This window comes from Bubalus kerabau, chromosome 2 (genome assembly GCF_029407905.1).
Source record: "Bubalus kerabau isolate K-KA32 ecotype Philippines breed swamp buffalo chromosome 2, PCC_UOA_SB_1v2, whole genome shotgun sequence".
NCBI lineage: Eukaryota > Metazoa > Chordata > Mammalia > Artiodactyla > Bovidae > Bubalus > Bubalus kerabau.
Window position 1 is genome coordinate 102,096,169 of NC_073625.1, and position 14,825 is coordinate 102,110,993.

Sequence of the window (14,825 nt, forward strand, 5' to 3'; positions counted from 1 at the left end):
CGTATTTTTCAATTAGATATCATAAAATCTGCTGGTGATATGCCATTTATTTCATTAAGAGAAACATTATCCATCTTGACTATCCCTCAAAGCAAAAGAAGTATTTTAATTAAATCCTACAAACATGGGATATTCTCCCAGTCTATTTGCCCTAACAATTGTAATGGAGTTATGGACAGCATTTAGGAAAAATGTACAAAATGATATATGCAGGGTTTAAACAAGGATGAAGTATCTACAAGCTGGTACATAGAATTGAAGGACAGTAGAATATACCATGCTACATTGGCATCTGAATTAGTTTTAGCTGAAGATAACTGAGAAGAAGTAGATACAAGGAAAGCTCTCTGCTCTTCATCTTTTTGCTTAAAAGCAGAATTTAAATTTGTAAAGACATTCCCCCTCTCTTCTCTACAAGGAAGTAGAGAATTTAACCGGAGGAGACAACTCTAGATTCTTATCCACCCAGAAGAATCTGCCTAACAAACCCTGATAAAACTAGCTTCTAGCTACAACTGTTGCTGTTCAGAGGCTAAATCCTGTCCGATTCTTTGTGACCTCATGGATCACAGCATGCCAGGCTTCCTTGTCCTCCGCGATCTCTCTGAGTTTGCTCAAGCTCATGTCCATTGTGTCAGTGATGCCATCCAACCATCTTATCCTCTATCACCCTCTTCTCCTCCTGTCCTCAACCTTTCCCAGCATCAGTCTTTTCCAATGAGTTGGCTTTTCTCATCAGGTGGCCAAAGTATTGGAGCTACAGCTTCAACATCAGTCCTTCCAATGAATATTCAGGATTGATTTTCTTTAGGACTGACTGGTTTGATCTCCTTGCTGTCCTAGGGACTCTCAAGATTCTTCTCCAGCACCACAGTTTGAAAGCATCAATTCTTCAGCACTCAGTCTTTTTTATGTTCCAATTAGGTATAATTCAGTTCAGTTCAGTTGCTCAGTCGTGTCTGACTCTTTGCGACCCCATGAACTGCAGCATGCCAGGCCTCCCTGTCCATCACCAACTCCCGGAGTTTACCCAAACTCATGTCCATTGAGTCTGTGATGCCATCCAACCATCCCATCCTCTGTCGTCCCCTTCGCCTCCTGCCCTCAATCTTTCCCAGCATCAGGGTCTTTTCAAATGAGTCAGTCTTTCGCATCAGGTGGCCAAAGGTTAATTAGTTTTCCCATATTTGCAACCCCCAAATTTGCCACCCCTAGAAACTCAAAATCCTTTCCTTTGTCTTGTCACCTCTCTACAAAAATTATTTTTCTTCACTAAGACGTTATGTAAGTTCAAGTCCTAACCACCCTTTTGAGTTATTCATCACTGAATTCTATGTTTATGTGCAATCCATCTGCTATTAAACTTCTGTTTTTCTCTTGTTAATCTGCTGTGGGTTTATTTCCAGTCTAATTTCAGGGCCCAGCCAATGAATCTGAGATGGCAGATGAAAAATAATTTTATCCCTTCCTTCTCATGTGCAGCAAAAATCCTGAATGGACATTTAAAATGATTACAAATTTATTTATTAAAACATTGTGCTACTTCAGAAGTTGTTAAGTCAATAAAAAATACTATTCATGAAAAGAAGTTTTGCCAAGCCCCAAAATGGTGTAGTAACTTTTTAAACTTAATATTAAATATGTTTTATGTTATTTTCCTTTATCATTTTGAATCTGAATCAAATTTTCCCATCACTTGGTGGTTTTTTATGAGCTTACTATACCGACCACTTTCACATACATAAGTATTAGCTGTGTATGATCCACATGAATGTGGACCAATCCATTCAGAATCTCAACTTGAGTGCAGATTGATTTCTCACTGAATAAAATTCACTTCAGGGATTGAATTACCTAATTTGGCTGTCTGCATTGATCAGATTTATTGTATAATGATAAAATAGTAATTTCAATTTGCACTAGATCAAATAGATATACTACATACACAGGATATTACCTTGTTCACAAAGAATTACATAATTTTTGTGCTAGAGGGAACTTAGACATTAACTCTTTATTTTAAAGATGAAGAGACTGAGGATGCAAAATTTACCCAATTCAATTAGTGTAGCTAAATCAGGAACAAAACAGTTTCTGGAATCTAAAATCGTCTCAATTAGCTTTTTAGAACTAGTGTGGTAAAATAGTATGTTAGGCCACTTAGATTCTAATTTTGAAACTACTAATTAGTAGTAATTTTAGGCTAGATTTTCCCAAACAAGATGGAATAAAAGAGTGAAGCTGTTGATCCTTTAGGCCCTAGCATGCCTGGGTAGGACATGAAGCAGCTTGAACTCCTGGGCCAGTTGTCCAAGCAAACGTGATTCTTTATCCAAGGATGCCAAACAAACATTTACCTATTAGTGTGGCGATGTGATGGAGAAGGAATGGCACCCACTCCAGTACTCTTGCCTGGAAAATCCCATGGACGGAGGAGCCTGGCAGGCTGCAGTCCATGGGGTCGCTAGAGTTGGACATGACTGAGCGACTTCACTTTCACTTTTCACTTTCATGCATTGGAGAAGGAAATGGCAACCCACTCCAGTGTTCTTGCCTGGAGAATCCCAGGGACGGGGAACCCTGGTGGGCTGCTGTCTATGGGGTCGCACAGAGTCGGGCACGACTGAAGCAACTTAGCAGTAGCAGCAGCAGTAGTGATGTGAAGAAACTGCAAAGGACTTGATATTTAATTCTTGAAGCAATTAAATCTAACATATCCATTAGCTGCAGAAAGATGAAATAGTCTTTTCTTTCATTATATTCTGCTAGATTCTTGGGATGATATGATGATACAGTTATGAGTAAGACACAGTGTATTCTATTGGTCAAAATAGGTAAGGTTATGCTGTGGTAACAAATACCAAAATCTCAGGGGCTTAATCTAACTCATATCGATATAATTTGAGATACCCTCCTCCATCTGGAATGTGTGGCATCCAAGATGATGGCAGCAAGAGAAAAGACAGATCCAAGATATACACTGGTTCTTGACTGCTTGACTCAGAAGTGATGCACAGTAATTCTGCTCTAATTTCATTGGCCAAAATTAACTACACATTCCTGTCCTAATTGCCAGGGTGGAAAATACAGGGAATCATATGGATATCCAGTGACCTCTAAGAACGTCTCCTTTATTCATGAAGAAAAAAACAGGTAAATATACTTTATTTTACACCAACTTTATTCTAAGATAAGATACCGCATTCTGATTTTCCTTATATAGCTTCTAATTAGCATGATATTTGTTTACCCAATGAATCCTGGCTTACCAACCTCAAGACACAAAGAAGTTGGGGAGATTCCTATCATAAAAACACAGTCCTTTGATTTAGATGAAATATGACACTAATAATAATGACTCACATCACTATAGCTCTTTGAATTTCTAAAATTCTTTTGCATATATGGAAAAAACACCAAACATGCAAGAATCTACAAGAATTAATTTTAAAACATATTTTTAAAACTTAGCACAGAATCTAGCCATGGAAAGGCTAAATAATTAGTTGTTAGCATGGTCACAAGTGGCATCATTATTGTTTTGTTATTAGGTCTCATTTGATTCTCTGCAAGACATGTTTAACCTCACTAAGGGAAGTTAGATTCAAAAGGCTAAGTCCTTTGCCCAAGAACACATAGCTGAAATAAAAAAGCAGGGTTATAAATCTAACTATTCTGATACCAAGTCCAGTGATCTCTGTACTTTTTAACAGGAAGAAGCAAAACAACTCTTTGTTTGGAGCCCTAGTTTATCTTTAATTTCTGAACAATCTTTTAGTTGTACAAGATAGTGAGTTAACTAGGGGACAGTTTAAGTCCCTTTCCTATTCTGAGATTTTAGCAGTTGTTCAGTTTCTAAGTCATGTTTGACTCTTCGTGACCTATGGACTGAAACATGTTAGGCTTCTCTGTCCTTCGCTATCTCCTGGAGTGTGCTCAAATTCACGTCCATTGAATAAGTGACCATAATCATCTCATTCTCTGTCACCCCCTTCTTCTCCCACCCTCAATATTTCCTGGCATCAGGGTCTTTTCAGTGAGTCAGCTCTTCCTACCAGATGGCCAAAGTATTGGAGCTTCAGCTTCAACATCACTCTTTCCAATGGATATTCAGTGTGGATTTCCTTTAGGATGGACTAGTTTGATTTCCTTGCAGCCAAGGGACTCTCAAGAGTCCAGCACTACAGTCTGAATGCATCAGTTCCTCCACTCTCATAGCCTTCTTTATGCTCCAACTCTCACATCTGTGCATGTCTACTGGAAAAGACATAGTTTTGACCATAATATGGACCTTTGTCAGCAAAGTGATGTCTCTGCTTTTTAATATGCTGTCTAGGTTTGTCAAAGCTTTTCTTCCAAGGAGCAAGCATCCTTTAATTTAGTGGCTGCAGTCACCATCTGCAGTGATTTTAGAGCTCCAGAAATAAAATCTGTCATTGTGCAATGTCCAATTATTTTATAATCATATGAATAACAGCATAAAATTTTAAAACTTTAAAAAGAAGAAAGATAACTATGATATGGAAGTGTCACAATTCTTATGATATCCTTGCTTACACTGATGACTGTAAAAGTCCCTCCAAATCTAAAAATGTGATGATTCTGCATTACTTAAGTACACTAGAAAACTTTCTCTTTATTTATTGCACTGTGTGTATAACATTCACACTCACTGGTAATACAAGCTATTGCTTAAACTCAGGTAATAAAAGATATTTGTTACTTTTTAAATGAAATATACTATCCAGGATTCAAATTCTGAAAACTCTCTTGCAAATTTTCAGACCTATTAATTTTATTCTTTATACTTTATACAGGTTTTTAAAATTATCTAATATTTCACTCCTGCAGCATTGATCAGTGCTGCTATTCTGTTTTTCTGTTGCAATATTTACTAACATTCTAATATCATTTTATATATTATGAGGCAAACTTAACCCAACAGAAAATTAGTATTACCCTCCTTTCTTATTTCCTTCTTTAAAAATGGTCCTGTATGTCTACAGGATCAAGATACTGGAAGATTAAGGAATAGCAACAGCCTCCTCCCCACCCCTCAACCTTAAGAGTCAGAATTAACCAAAACACTTAAAATTCAAGAACCAAATAAATGTTTAGTACATTTACATATGAGTAGCCAATCTTACAGCTAGTTCTTGATAATTTTGTAGTTCAGTGAGTTCAAAATATTGAATGTTCTGTTTCTTCATAGGTGCTCTTAAAACATATGACGACTTAGGAGGATATGAAGGAGACAATTTTCACATTTGTTCTTTCTTGTCTATCCTATAATACAAAGAAAAAAAGCAGATAGTGATGTATCCTATAAACCTTTGTATCAGTGAGTAAGATAAATATGTACAAGATAGCCATATTCAACCTGCAGATGATACCTGGAAGAGAAAGTTAGATTTTATGATGAAAGCTAGAATCATATTCAGAATGATTTAAATGGATTGGAGCAATATATAAGAACCAGCAAGAAGAAATGTAAGAGATACTCATTATTCATTTATTTATCTAACAAATATTTATGGAGCATAACACAGATTATGTTTTATGGGCTATATGTAGAGAAATAAGACATGTGTTCAATCTCAGGAAACTAAGGTCATGGAGTTATGGATACCATACTTCTCAGTTTTATAGATAAAGAACTGGAGAACCAGACCTTGATCAATTTTTCATTCCAAAACAATTGAATGAAAGTGACGAGACCAAACCTAGAGTACAAGTAAATCCCTACTATTTCACATAACTATTGCATAGGTGAGAAGAGAGAGAAGAAAAGTAATGGTCTCCTCCAGCTTATCTGCTCATCTCTCCCATATTTGTAGAATAAAGTATGATTAGAGTGACTGGTGCATAATTGAAAATGGCCAAGCAGCACTCACACAAGATTGCTAGGGTAACACAGAAAACAACTTATGGTTTAGTTCAGTTCAGTCACTCAGTCGTGTCTGACACTTTGTGATCCCATGGACTGCAGCACGCCAGTCCTCCCTGTGGACCACAACAAACTCTGGAAAATTCTTTAAAAATGGGAATACCAGACTACCTGACCCACCCCCTGAGAAATCTGTATGCAGGTCAGGAAGCAAAAGCTAGAACTGGATATGGAACAACAACTGGATCCAAATAGGGAAAGGAGTATGTCAAGGCTTTATATTGTCACCATGCTTATTTAACTTCTATGCAGAGTACATCATGAGAAATGCTGGGCTGGAGGAAGCACAAGCTGGAATCAAGGTTGCCGGGAGAAATATCAATAACCTTAAATATGCAGATGACACCACCCTTATGGCAGAAAGTGAGGAAGAATTAAAGAGCTTCTTGTTGAAAGTGAAAGAGGAGAGTGAAAAAGTTGGCTTAAAACTCAACATTCAGAAAACTAAAATCATGGCATTTGGTCCAGTCACTTCATGGCAAATAGATGGGGAAACAGTGGAAACAGTGAGAGACCTTATTTTGGGGGCTCCAAAATCACTGAAGATGGTGACTGCAGCCATGAAATTAAAAGACATTTCCTCCTTGGAAAGAAAGTTATGACCAACCAAGACAGCATATTAAAAAGCAGACACATTACTTTGCCAACAAAGGTCCATCTAGCCAATGCTGTGGTTTTTCCAGTAGTCATGTATGGACTATACACCCATGTATGGACTATAAAGAAAGCTGAGCACCAAAGAATTGATGTTTTTAAACTGTGGTGTTGGAGAAGACTCTTGAGAGTCCCTTGGACTGCAAGGAGATTCAATCAGTCCATCCTAAAGGAAATCAGTCCTGAATATTTATTGGAAGGACTGATGCTGAAGCTGAAACTCCAATACTTTGGCCAACTGATGCAAAGAACTGACTCATTGGAAAAGACCCTGATGCTGGGAAAGATTGAAGGTGGGAGAAGAAGGGGATGGCAGAGGATGAGAAGCTTGCATGGCCTCACCAATTCAATGCACATGAGTTTGAGTAAACTCTGGGAGCTGGTGATGGACAGGGAGGCCTGGTGTGCTGCAGTCCATGGGGTCACAAAGAGACAGACATGACTGAGCGACTGAACTGACTGACTGAATTGTCTAGTGGTTTTCCCTACTTTCTTCAATTTAAGTCTGAATTTGGCAATAAGGAGTTAATGATCTGAGCCACAGTCATTTCCTGGGTTTGTTTTTGCTGACTGTATAGAGTTTCTCCACATTTGCCTGCAAAGAACATAATCAATCTAATTTCAGTATTGACCATCTGGTGATGTCCATGTGTAGAGTCTTCCCTTGTGTTGTTGAAAGAGGGTTTTTGCTATGACCAGTGCATTTTGTTGGCAAAATTCTATTAGCCTTTGCCCTTTGTTTCATTTTGTACTCCAAGGCCAAATTTGCCTGTTACTCCAGGTGTTTCTTGAATTCCTACTTTTGCATCCCAGTCCCCTATAATGAAAAGGACATAATTTGGGGGTGTTAGTTCTAGAAGGTCTTGTAGGTCTTCATAGAACCGTGCAACTTTAGCTTCTTCAGCATTACTGGTCGGGGAATAGACTTGGATTACTGTGATATTCAATGGTTTGCCTTGGAAATGAACAGAGATCATTCTGTCATTTTCAAGACTGCATCCAAGTACTGCATTTTGGACTCTTTTATTGATTATTATGGTGACTCCATTTCTTCTAAGGGATTCTTGCCCGCAGTAGTAGATATACATTTAAGTTAAATTCAGCCATTCCAGCCCATTTTAGTTCACTGATTCCTAAAATGTCGACATTCACTCTTGCCATCTCCTGTTTGACCACTTCCAATTTGCCTTGATTCATGGACCTAACATTCCAGGTTCCTATGCAATATTGCTCTTTACAGCATCAGACCTTGCTTCCATCACCAGTCACATACATAACTGGGTGTTGTTTTTGCTTTGGCTCTGTCTCCTCATTTTTCTGGAGTTATTTCTTCACTGATCTTCAGTAGCATATTGCATACCTACCGACCTGAGGAGTTCATCTTTCAGTGTCCTATCTTTTTGCCTTTTCATACTTCATGTGGTCTCAAAGCATGAATACTGAAGTAGTTTGTCATTCCCTTCTCCAGTGGGCCATGTTTTGTCAGCACTCTCCACCATGACCCGTTCATCTGGGGTGGCCCTACATGGCATGGCTCATAGTTTCATTAATTAGACAAGGCTGTGGTCCATCTGATCAGTTTGGTTGGTTTTTCTGTGATTGTGGTTTTCATTCTGTCTGCCTTCTGATGGATAAGGCTAGAGGCTTATGGAAGCTTGCTGATGGGAGACACTGACTGAGGAGGAAACTGGGTCTTGTTCTGATGGGCGGGGCCCTGCTCAGTAAACCTTTAATCCAATTTCTGTTGATAGGTGGGACTGTGTTCAGGTAATTAAGTCAACTATCAGTCAATCAGTTCAGTCAGTCGCTCAGTCATGTCTGACTCTTTGCGACCCCATGAATTGCAGCACACCATCACCAACTCCAGGAGTTCACTCAAACACAAGCCCATCGAGTCGGTGATGCCATCCAGCCATCTCATCCTCTGTCGTCCCCTTCTCCTCCTGCCCCCAATCCCTCCCAGCATCAGACTCTTTTCCAATGAGTCAACACTTCGCATGAGGTGGCCAAAGAACTGGAGTTTCAGCTTTAGCATCATTCCTTCCAAAGAAATCCCAGGGCTGATCTCCTTCAGAATGGACTGGTTGCATCTCCTTGCAGTCCAAGGGACTCTCAAGAGTCTTCTCCAACACCACACTTCAAAAGCATCAATTCTTCGGCACTCAGCCTTCTTCACAGTCCAACTCTCACATCCTTACATGACCACAGGGAAAACTATAGCCTTGACTAGACGGACCTTTGTTGGCCAAGTAATGTCTCTGCTTTTGAATATGCTATCTAGGTTGGTCATAACTTTCCTTCCAAGGAGTAAGTGTCTTTTAATTTCATGGCTGAAGTCACCATCCGCAGTGATTTTGGAGCCCAAAAAACAAAGTCTGACACTGTTTCCCCATCTATTTCCCATGATGCCATGATCTTCGTTCTCTGAATGTTGAAATTTAAGCCAACTTTTTCGCTTTCACTTTCATCAAGAGGCTTTTTAGTTCCTCTTCATTTTCTGCCATAAGGGTGTTGTCATCTGCATATCTGAGGTTATTGATATTTCTCCCGGCAATCTGGATACCAGCTTGTGCTTCTTCAGCCCAGCGTTTCTCATGATGTACTCTCCATAGAAGTTAAATAAGCAGGGTGACAATATACAGCCTTGACGAACTCCTTTTCCTATTTGGAACCAGTCTGTTGCTCCATGTCCAGTTCTAACTGTTGCTTCCTGACCTGCATGCAGATTTCTCAAGAGGCAGGTCAGGTGGTCTGGTATTCCCATCTCTTGAAGAATTTTCCACAGTTTCTTGTGATTCACACAGTCAAAGGCTTTGGCATAGTCAATAAAGCAGAAATAGATGTTTTTCTAGAACTCTCCTGCTTTTTCCATGATCCAGCAGATGTTGGCAATTTGGTCTCTGGTTCCTCTGCCTTTTCTAAAACCAGCTTGAACATCAGGAAGTTCACTGTTCACGTATTGCTGAAGCCTGGCTTGGAGAATTTTGAGCATTACTTTACTAGCATGTGAGATGAGTGCAATTGTGTGGTAGTTTGAGCATTCTTTGGCACTGCCTTTCTTTGGGATTGGAATGAAAACTGACCTTTTCCAGTCCTGTGGCCACTGCTGAGTTTTCCAAATTTGCTGGCACATTGAGTGCAGGACTTTCACAGCATCATCTTTCAGGATTTGAAATAGCTGCACTGGAATTCCATCACCTACACTAGCTTTATTCGTAGTGATGCTTTCTAAGGACCACTTGACTTCACATTCCAGGATGTCTGGCTCTAGGTGAGTGATCACACCATCGTGATTATCTGGGTCGTGAAAATCTTTTTTGTACAGTTCTCCTGTCTATTCTTGCCACGTCTTCTTAATATCTTCTGCTTCTGTTAGGTCCATACCATTTCTGTCCTTTATCGAGCCCATCTTTGCATGAAATATTCCCTTGGTATCTCTAATTTTCTTGAAGAGATCTCTAGTCTTTCCCATTCTGTTGTTTTCCTCTATTTCTTTACATTGATCACTGAGGAAGGCTTTCTTATCTTTTCTTGCTATTCTTTAGAACTCTGCATTCAGATGCTTATATCTTTCCTTTTCTCCTTTGCTTTTTGCTTCTCTTCTTTTCACAGCTATTTGTAAGGCCTCCCCAGACTGCCATTTTGCTTTTTTGCATTTCTTTTCCATGGGGATGGTCTTGATCCCTGTCTCCTGTACAATGTCACGAATCCCAGTCCATAGTTCATCAGGCACTCTATCTATCAGATCTAGTCCCTTAAATCTTTTTCTCACTTCCACTGTATAATCATAAGGGATTTGATTTAGGTCATACCTGAATCGTCTGGTGGTTTTCCCTACTTTCTTTAATTTCAGTCTGAATTTGGCAATAAGGAGTTTATGATCTGAGCCACAGTCAGCTCCTGGTCTTGTTTTTGCTGACTGTATAGAGCTTCTCCATCTTTGGCTGCAAAGAACATAATCAATCTGATTTCGGTGTTGACCATCTGGTGATGTCCATGTGTGGAGTCTTCTCTTGTGTTGTTGGAAGAGGGTGTTTGCTATGACCAGTGCATTTTCTTGGCAAAATTCTATTAGTCTTTGCTCTGCTTCATTCCATATTCCAAGGCCAAATTTGTCTGTTCATCCAGGTGTTTCTTGACTTCCTACTTTTGCATTCCAGTCCCCTATAATGAAAAGGACATCTTTTTTGGGTGTTAGTTCTAAAAGGTCTTGTAGGTCTTCATAGAACCGTTCAACTTCAGCTTCTTTGGCGTTACTGGTTGGGGCACAGACTTGGATTACTGTGATATTGAATGGTTTGCCTTGGAAACGAACAGAGATCATTCTGTCGTTTTTGAGATTGCATCCAAGTATTTCATTTCGGACTCTTTTGTTGACCATGATGGCTACTCCATTTCTTCTAAGGGATTCCTGCCCACAGTAGTAGATATAATGGTCATCTGAGTTAAATTCACCCATTCCAGTCTGTTTTAGTTCACTGATTCCTAGAATGTCCACGTTCACTCTTGCCATGTCCTGTTTGACCACTTCCAATTTGCCTTGATTCATGGACCTGACATTCCAGGTTCCTATGCAATATTGCTCTTTACAGCATCGGACCTTGCTTCTATCACCAGTCACATCCACAGCTGGGTATTGTTTTTGCTTTGGCTCCATCCCTTCATTCTTTCTGGAGTTATTTCTCCACTGATCTCCAGTAGCATATTGGGCACCTACTGACCTGGGGAGTTCCTCTTTCAGTATCCTATCATTTTGCCTTTTCATACTGTCCATGAGGTTCTCAAGGCAAGAATACTGAAGTGGTTTGCCATTCCCTTCTCCAGTGGACCACATTCTGTCAGATCTCTCTACCATGACCCGCCCATCTTGGGTGGCCCCACAGGCATGACTTAGTTTCATTGAGTTAGACAAGGCTGTGGTCCTAGTGTGATTAGATTGACTAATTTTCTGTGAGTATGGTTTCAGTGTGTCTGCCCTCTGATGCCCTCTTGCAACACCTACCATCTTACTTGGGTTTCTCTTACCTTGGGCATGGGGTATCTCTTCACAGCTGCTCCAGCAAAGCGCAGCCGCTGCTCCTTACCTTGGACGAAGGGTATCTCCTCACCACCGCCCTTCCTGACCTTCAACGTGGGATAGCTCCTCTAGGTCCTCCTGCGCCCACGCAGCCACCACTTACTTTTAGTTGAAGTAAGCAACTATACTTCAACTAAAACAGATTTCTGGGGTAGCATTTATCAGGAAAAAATCACAAAGGCAATAATTACTTTTTCTGGGATAGTGACTGGAGCCCTAGATTATGAAACATTAACTGCATGACTATGGACATGTCAATCCCTCCCAGGTGTGATCAAGAGCTAGAATATAATGGTACTATAAAGACAAAGGATCCCTGCTCCTTGGAAGAGGCCAGGAAGCTATGCTGCTGATCGTGGTTAGCTTGTCCTCAACCTCCACATGGAAGTACGGACAATGGCCCTATTACACTCTCCAACTAGACACCTCCAGTGCTATTCAATGGCCATTTCCACTCTGCCTTAGGCAGACATGAACTGTGCTTTTCAGCTGTTATTCAACCATTCCCATCTGTCCTCCAGTATCAAACGCAGTGATCCTGTGACTAGCCACACAACTCTCATGGCTTAGAATGATAGGTTATGATGCCAAACCATCACTTCTTGGTTTGGAAAAGAGGGAAGGACTGAGTAAAAGGTTAACTTGACAGGTTCTCTGAATGCTAGTCTCACATAAAAAGAGTGGATCTCTTGCAAATTTCCATAGAAACTGGCCACTTTCCAGTGATTAAGGCCATCAACCACTGTCAACTGCAATGACTTGTTTGGGTCCAACTATTCATGGAAGGAACTGACACTACACCCAAGCTGAAGCTCAGAGATGTGACAGGATAAGGCTCTAGTCAATGTGCTGCCATGTCATGTAGCTTTTGTATCTCAGCCTCTGAACACACCAGAGAGTCAGACACGACTGAGTGACTGAACTCAGAAGAGCTGATACTTCACTAATTGTGTGTTTAAAAGCCCACAGTGCAAAGGGCAGGGATACCTCTGATGGAGTGTGATGAAGAATCCTGATAGATTTTTGTGCACTGTCCCAAAAAGAATGGGTGTGGGAAAGCACAGCCCACACATCTGAATTTTACCAGTGAATTTTCCAGAATGCTACTCCGGTAGGCCTTATGTGACTGCCGATTTGAAATTCATCTTTATTTGCACAAGAGACATTATAATTTATCACTGAAACAAGAACATGGAAAGGGTGAAAGAGAGCATTGTTACTATTTACACCTGGACAACAGTACTGTCCCTGGAAATCCAGGCCACGAGGTCACCTTAGATACATTACCTTTTAGAGGAGAAAAATCAGTCAGTGAAAGGCCTGGAATTCTGGAAATCATATCAGCACACTGAAGACATTCAGGTGGAAATAAACTTGATAGTCCAAAGCTGTGTATGCGCATTTGTGTACAATGCAGGCAAAAGAGGGGCATCATAAACTTACTTAAAGGGCCAGCAAATGGCAGAGTGAAAGGTTTATTCCCTCCTGTTCCACAAAGCAGAATTGTGATCAAGATGCAGATTCAGACTCAATATAAGAAACCAACCACCAGAGCTACTCAACAACAGGGGAGGCAACCTCATCAGAGCTCTCTGGATACCATTCATGGGTACAGTGGTGTTTTCTACAATGACCATGGAATTATATATATAGCTACAAAAACTCTGAAGATTTTAATTTGCAAGTGGCTATTATCGTGAAAACAAATGATCTTATTGGTATTGTAATATCAAGAATCTCACACACTAGTAAACAGTCTACACTCAGACCAAAGCAGAGAGATAACCTAATGCAGGAAAGGAAGATTAGAAATTTTCCAGTGTGTGTGACTGGTCATCCAAGACAGGCCACAAAAGATAATACAATTCCATGGCTGATTTGCATGCATGAAGGAAAATCATAGCAATACATTGTTACAAAGGACATAATTAACTGGTATTACTTCAAAATGTGAAAGTTCAGAATTTCATTCAAAATCTCTATTTACTTACATGAAATTAAAAGATTTAAGCACTAATTGAACAATGATGAAATTTTATTAACTCTTGAATCCTCTGGCTAAATGGCATATTTGTGTATAATATTAATTCTTTTGAAATAGGGTTGAACTTTGGTGAAATTATGAAGGTGGTAAAATTTGTCTTCAAATAAACTTCACCTCCTTATTCTCCACATTGTCCTTCTTGAGGCAACCCTTCTCTAAAACTTCCTAATGTTTCCCACTTGTCCTCTTTTCTCTTTTATTCTCAGGAAATGATGGAATCAAACCAGGTTGCCCACAATGAAAATGACTTAAAAAAGTGACATCTATCATCCATCAACTATCTTATATTTTAAGCACATTAAATTCAATGTGATAAAAATCTATTAATAGAATTCCAGGAATCAGTCTTACCAATTAAGAGCTGTTTGGAGGAGAATTCTTGGTTTCTGAATTTTTGCTATGTAGAAAATTATCAATTCTTCATACTAGTTAATCTTGTTCTACTATTATCTACTTCAGTAACACCAAAGAAAGGCTGTTATGGTCTTCATTGATTTTAATAATAATATCTGGGTATTTACACAGGAGTCTATGTGCTAAGCACTGCACAAATCATATATTATCTCATCTTTTAATCTTAACAACCATATAAATTATATATTATTGTCACAGCACAGATAATGAAAGAAATTTTGGTGAAAAAATGTTGAGAAATGTGTTTAAAACTATATGAGAAGTGGTATGTTTTGGAACTTATCACTTGGTATGTCAAGTTTCCAACTCTGGCTCTCAAACTACGGGCTCTATGCCACATTAGCATGTTGAAACTATCCACTAGTATTTCAAATGTGTGTACTGGGAAAATGCGTGGAAAAGGGATAATGCCCATTCTCTGTAGCTTGTTCAATGTCTTATCTTGTTTTCTTCCATTGATGCTTATGCCTGTGGAAAATTTAATCAGAACTCAACTAGATATTTCAGGATGAATTAGAGACCATTAAGACTCTCTCAAGCTTCAACACCTTGTTCTCCAACACCACCCCCCTTTATTTTCAGAATTACATGAGTTTAATATCTCATTCTTCTTTTTTATTAAATTGTAATTTCTCTCTTCTGAAAATGTAAACCTATGACTTCATTCCACTGGTCATTTTAAATAGAAG